Here is a 7,720-nt window from a genome sequence, read left to right as displayed (position 1 = left end):
GATAACATTTACATAGCACGACATTGCATTGCATAGCACTCCATTTGAATGGTCATTCATGTCATTGCATAGCACTCCATTGGAATGGTCATTCATGTCATTGCATGGCACATTCTCTGATTGATTCTTGATTTGTGAATTACTGAGTTGTTGTTTGTGAGTATTTATTTTAAAGGTTGGATGGAATCGAGGTTTATAGAATTCTCCTAGGCTTATAATCTGAGATATTGAGATCCCTTGTGACTATCGTTAATGCAAGACTTTCTCATGTGCTAGATGTGTGACTGTGTTTGATTACTTATCTGCTTACTTGTTAGTTGCTTCTTGTTTATATGCGTGAACTAACCATTGTCGGCCTATGATACCTACGAGCCTTGTGTTGTGCTCATACTACTCTTGCTACACTCCTTCTCGGAGTGTGAGTTATTTTACGTGATGTTAGGTCTCCACGACCGTTTCGAGGCATTCGTCATAGGCGTTTGGGTGAGCTATTTGAGATATTGCAACCCGCAGTCTCTCCTTAGATTTCTGTTGTTCTCTCATCCTTCAACGAAGTCGTATCCGGCTTTGAGTATCGTTAACTATTCAAATTGTAAACTTCTTAGAAGCTCTTGTACGAGTCTAGACCAGATTTTGGGAATTTCTTATAATAACGATATTTATTCCGTATGTTGTATCAAATTAAGGTAGTTATCTCAAGGGTTCGCCCACCAGGGAGGGTTAGTGTGGGTGCCCGCATGACCCATGATTTGGGTCGTGACATGAAATTATCTCAATTAGTTAACTGTTAAATATAATTGAGTAGTATTAAGCAAATTTAGATCTAATTCAATTATTTTACACAAAAATAGTAGATTTAACAAGTAGTCAACACTATGGTTGATTTTAATTGAAACATTGAATTGCTGCAATTTAGCTAGATATTATATAGGATTGAATAATAATTAGCAACTTTTGATTTAATTCAATCAATTTTAAAAAATGCAACAAGTAGTCAATACTATGGTTGATTTTAATTAAAACATGAAATTATCAAATTAGTTAAGTATTAAATAGAATTGAGTAACATTCAGCAAGTTTAGACCTAATTTAATCAATTTAATAAAAAATAGTGGATATAACAAATAGTCAACACTATAGTTGACTTTAATTGAAACATTGGATTCCTTTAATTTAGCTAAGTATTATATAAGATTGAGTAACTATTAGCAACTTTCAATTTAATTTAATCATTTTTTAAAATAATAAAGGTAGATGCAACATGTAGTCAATACTATAGTTGACTTTAATTAAAACATGAAAGTATCTCAATTAGTTAAGTATTAAATATAAGTGAGTAGTAGTCAGCAAGTTTAGATCTAATTCAATTAGTTTAAACAAAATTAGTAGATTTAATAAGTAGTCAACACTATGATTGATTTTAATCGAAACATTGAATTGCTGCAATTTAGCTAAGTATTACATAGGATTGAGTAACAATTAGCAACGTTTAATTTAATTCAATCAATTTTTAAAAAAATATATGTGACAGATAGTCAATACTATGATTGATTTTAATTGAAACATGGAATTATCTCAATTAATTAAGTATATAAAATTAAGTTGCATTTACCAAGTTTAGATCTAATTCAATCAATATAAACAACAATAGTGAATGTAACAAATAGTCAACACTATGGTTGACTTTAATTGAAACATTTGAATTCCTTCAATTTAGCTAAGTATTGCATAGGATTGAGTAACAATTAACAACATTTGATTTAATTCAATCAATTTTAAAAAACAATACGCGACAAGTAGTCAATACTATGGTTGACTTTAATTGAAACATGAGATTACCTGAATTAGTTAAGTATTAAATAGAATTTAGTTGCATTTAGCAAGTTTAGATCCAATTCAATCAACATAAACAAAAATAGTGAATGTAACAAATAGTCAACACTATGGTTGACTTTAATTGAAACATTTGAATTCTTTCAATTTAGATAAGTATTTTATAGGATTGAGTAACAATTAACAACTTTTGATTTAATTTTTTTAAGTAGTTGTAACAAGTAGTCAATCCTATAGTTGACTTTAATTGAAACATGAAATTATCTCAATTAGTTAAGGATTAAATATAATTGAGTAGTATTAAGCAATTTTAGATCTAATTCAATTAGTTTAAACAAAAATAGTAGATTTAACAAGTAATTAACACTATGGTTGATTTTAATTGAAACATTAAATTGCTGCAATTTAGCTAACTATTATATAGGATTGAGTAACAATTAGCAATGTTTGATTTAATTCAATCGATCCTCTCTCTCTCTCTCTCTCTCTCTCTGTCTCTATATGTGTGTGTGTGTGTGTGTGACAAGTAGTCAATATTCAATACCATGTCTTATAAATTAGCCGTATTTATTATAGCATGACTTAATGCTTTTTGATTATGATAATTTTTTATGCGATTTTATTACTTTTTTTTTGTTGTTGAATATTTTAGTACAACGTCATATTTCATTTTAGATTTTGTGTTATTTTCTTAAAAATATCTTAGTTAAATAATCGTATGTTAATAGGACTAAAGGAATATTTGGAGTAAGACAAGTTATATGACATTACTTCTTAACTTTGGGTATGTTTGTTATGAACATAAAGATGTATTGGGCATGCATTTTTCAAAGAAGTTGGGCCCAAACAACCACAACCCATATATTCAGCAATATCTAATGCAACCTAATATCAAAAGTTTCCCAACATTGCATCAAATATACTTGATCAACAAGGGCAACTCACTTTTAATTACAATCTAAGGGAATGCAATAAATTATAGGGTAGGCAACAAAATTTGGACAAAATTGTATAAAGTACATTGATATTTGATTGATCTGTTTGAGTTTGGTGATCATGTAAGTGAAAGAAAAAATGGAAAAAAATTTTTTAGACTAAATGTGCGCACCTAGAATTGAACTCGGGACCGAAGGGTTCTAAACGCGAACCTTGACCAATTTCACTGTAATAGCATTCATCATTTGTTGGAACGAAAATTTACTTATCTGCATTTTTTGATAGAGCAAAATGGTAAAATAAATGACTTTTCAATATTTAATAGGAAATTCGATGCAAAATATAGGTTTGTTGCACTCTCATAAATGTAAATAATGACATTCATGCTTTGTGTGAGTTTTTTACGTTACGAACTTGTGTACGTAGCGATCGTTAGCGATTCTTGTCGTTGTTTTACATTACCGAACTTGTCTAGATTAACATTGTTTAATCCATAATTTTTTTAAGACAAGTCAATTTCGTTCATTCAATTTTAGCGTCAATAAAAATAAAATAAGCCTAATATCATTTTCAGACATTTCATCGATTACACATCAAATTCTTAAATTATCTATTTAAATAATTTGTTGTTGCAAGTTAAATTAGCATTGATCATATTATTCGATTGATATATTCATGTCAAAATCTATTAAATCAAAGGTGTCAATGGATGAGATTTTGACGCTGAGAAATTAAAAATATACTGGCAGTTGATTAGTGAAATTGTATGGGAAGCAATGCTAAAACTCCAAGCACCAAATTATAAAGGCAAATATTGTTCTATAGTTAGTTACGGAATGAGGCCTGGGATGCACGAAAACTAAGTACGAATATGAATAATAGTGATAAAAACATCTTCTTCATTTTTCAAAAATTCTAGATCAATTTTATTACATCCTAATTAGTTCTTCTCAACATATAACACTTCTTTCCTCGTTAATATTTTATTTTAATTTTATAAGAGCTCCAAATTCCCTTTTGAAAGTAATAACAGCTGAGGATCTGAAATTGATTCATTACTTTTTTTTCTATTCATTTTATTCATCAATTCATGGAACATGTTTTTTATTACTAATTTACTTTACTAATTAGGAGAAACGTTAGTATCTTATTGGTAATTTATGTATGAGAGTGAGTCAAGAGATCACTTGCGGAAATTTAACTTAGATATAAATACAAAGAATATTTGATGAGATTGCAAAAGTTAGTTCTCATTTGATTCCTTTTGATATACGCGTGAATAATATCAATTTTAATATTTTTTATATACTATATGTTTTATGTTCAAGAGGTTATTTAAAAGTCAGTTTAGAATAGAATAATATAAGTTGGTTCACCATCTTCTATCATCTATAACTTTGAGCATTCAATCTAATGAAAAATTAGTATTAAACTCGTAGTGGTTATTCCAAATAAAAATGGCAGCATTGTTGCTTCTATAATGTGAGATTGTGAAATGATTTTAAATAGTTGCTCTTTACCTAAATAAAATCACCAACAATCTATGTATAATATAAAGCTAGGCATAGATAAGGTGATGTGGCACCTCTCTATGGTCACCATTTCTATTTATCTTTTATCACTTTTTTTGACCTTTTTCTCTTATTTTCACCTTAAGATATTGATTAAAATTATACTAATTTTCACCCTTAAATTCTTTCATTAATTTACATGTATGGAGGTTACAGTATAGCACAACGGAAGAGCAAAAATTCCTTAAGCCCTTGTGATTGCACATATTAACTTCTTCTCTTAAATTTCTTTCATTAATTCTTTAATATTAGAAGTTACATATATGGATGTTACATTATAATCTATGGCACACCCGAAGAGGCAATAGATTGAAGAGTCTGTTCTTATTCCCGAAGGTAACGGTTGATTCATTCTCCTTCCCCTAGAATTAATGCATGTTAATGTTCATTAAATTTTACAGTAATATATAGAGAGAACGGGGAGTTTTGGGGAGGTGGGTAATGATGGAAGATCAAGATGATATAGAGAATAAAGGAGTTGGGTGATGATAATGGAAGATGGCAAAGATTTAGAGAGGACAATTTTAACGGTTTCTGAGAGTGGTTTTAGAGAGCCACTGCTTATTTCCAAGAGCAGAGTCAATAATACCTCACAAATTGCAATTATAGGAGCCAAGAATGTTTGCCCTATTGAAAGTCTTGATTATGAGTATGATTTTGATTTCGATTTCTATTAGCTTATGATTTTGATTTCGATTTCTCTTAGCTTTATTTATCTGATAATGATTCTGATTTCTCTTAGCTTTATTTATCTGATAAATGGTTATTTTGTTCCCACTATAAAAGTTATGGCGTTGCTTTTTTCTCCTTTGATTATTTGAATCTTCTTGCACTTTGTTGAATGTTAATTTTGATAAGTCAAAGGTAAGTACTTTGCACTCATTGTACGCGGAGTCCGGACTAATTTATCCCGTATGAAAGGTACGATAAAATAATTTCAAGTTTGATGGGATAAGGTGTAGTGTCCCATAATTAAATTTGGGTTTTATTTTATATTCTTTTTGATATAAATTTATACATTCTACCATACATAGTATAAAACTAATTCCATTTACATGGTTAGCATATTGAGAAACACATGCATTGTACTATACTACTGGTATGTTACTACATCTAATAACTTTTTTGTATTCCATGAGTGAGAGATATGATAACAAGTTTTTATATACATTTGTTCAAATAACGCGTAAACAAAAAGTTGTAGACTATATAAAAAGTACTATCAATCATAGTAAAAGATAAAAGTAAAATTTTATCTGCTTTGGTAATAGAGTTTATTCACCAACAGACAAAGTAAAATTTCTTTTCTTTTATTTTGTTTAAAAAGGGCTAGAAAGTAAGAAAGGCAAAGAGAAAAATTAAGGCAAAACTTAGAGAAGCGATGGGTTGGGGAAAATAAGAAAAACGAAGGAAGAGAAAAAACAAAAAACAAGAAAACATATATAACAAATAAAAAGTAAAATAAAAGTATGATTTAAGAAAAAAAATTAAAATCATCATTTTTTGTGTCGTTTGTTTTTCCTCTCATGAGCTTAAGGAGAACACACTATGAGTTATGACACATGGCGTCAAATGGTGATAGGAGCTACTTTTTATAAGCAATAATAATATGTATACGCAAAATTAGATGTGCAATCCAAATTTTGGTACAAGTTGAGGGCGTATGTCATTTTAGTATTTTCCTTTCATTTTATTTTTTATTTCCCTTCATTCTTAGATGTTAAATCGGGAAGAGTTATAAAAGTATTAAAATTTATAACGAAAATAAAAAATATAAATACCAATGTACATATATCAAATACTAAACATACAAAAAAGAAATTATAAATTTAAATGTGTTAATAATAAAATATACTAAAGTTAAATGTCAATAATAAAATATACTAAAACTCAAACTAAACTACTTGAATTTTAAGACTAATTTTTAATATTCAAATATTAGAAGAAAAAAAAATTCTTTTATTACCGTGCAAAGCGCAGACAGATACACTAGTAGCATATATATTATCACACTTAATTGACAAGCCTTTTAGTAGGTGGGGAGAGAGATCATTGTGGAAGTGAGAGAAAAGAGTAAATGAGTAAAATTGTATTAATGAAAATAGATTTCATTAATTAATGGAGAGGGTTGGCTTTAATCGGAGTTTATTATTGTATTTATATTTTTTTTCTATTCAATGTGCTATATTTGTTACTTTTAAAAAGATATGTTATTCTTGTGTATAATTCTTACTAATTGTTTTAGGGGGTAAATGTCTCTAAAAAGGAAAAAAAAAAAGGGAAAAAGAATTAAGGCTTTATATATTATTTAGGTTGGCCCACCGTATAATGAAAGAAAAAATAAATAAATTTGTGTATATTGTTTAGGCTGGCCCACCGTATAATGAAATAAAAAATAAATAAAGTTGTGTATATTGTTTAGATTGACCCACCATATAATGAAAAAAAAATAAAGTTGTGTATATTGTTAGGTTGGCCCACCGTATAATATAGGTGTATGCATCTCATTTAAATATTGCCATTTATGTTTTAGTGTGGCCTGTGTATATTGTTAGGTTGGCCCACCGTATAATATAGGTGTATGCATCTCATTTAAATATTGCCATTATGTTTTAGTGTGACCTACTTTAATTATAACACTACATTAAAGGAGAGAAGTTAGCTGTTGAGGGTTAGGGTATTCTGGTCATTTTGCTATGGGCCAGCCCCAATTTTGACAATTTTGACAAAGTGGATTTTGCTATTTAGCAGCACCCAAATTTAAAACTATCTTATATCTAAATAAGAAATCCTAAATTATAGTGTTAATGTAACATCACTATGAGAAATCCTAAATTCTAGTGTTATAGTAATATTTCTCTTTGTTCTTATAATCATGTTATTAATAACAATATTTAGGCTAAAAGGAGCACATCTCGCTTTTAGTGTTTAGAGGGTGATATGAATAATCCATTTTTTAAATTCTTATAGTTGTATTATTGCAATAAGTTTTAAACTATTTTTTTTTCGTAGAAGGAGCATAATTATATTTACAAAAAATGGTTGGAAACTGTATATACAGCGTGAGATTTTAAAAATAATTAATGAAGCAGTATGAAGCCCAAGCTTTCTAAATCAATATTCATATCACAATTATTGAATTTTATGTTTTAGCGTTCGAGATTAAAATTTTCAAGCACAAAAAAAAAAAAAACACTTTTAATTATAAAATTAGATAGTTATGAATTAGGAAAAATCTTACTATCAATGAAAAACTATTATTGTCAAAGTTTAAACATTATAAATAAGGTTACAAAAGGGTATATTAGCAACATAAATATTTTTTTTGTATTTTAAAATTAGTTTGGTTACAGAAGAATCAAAATAAGGGAGGCTAGTGT

The sequence above is a fragment of the Lycium ferocissimum genome, chromosome 10, assembly GCF_029784015.1.
Source record: "Lycium ferocissimum isolate CSIRO_LF1 chromosome 10, AGI_CSIRO_Lferr_CH_V1, whole genome shotgun sequence".
Lineage (NCBI taxonomy): Eukaryota > Viridiplantae > Streptophyta > Magnoliopsida > Solanales > Solanaceae > Lycium > Lycium ferocissimum.
Note: the sequence above shows the minus strand (reverse complement) of the source record.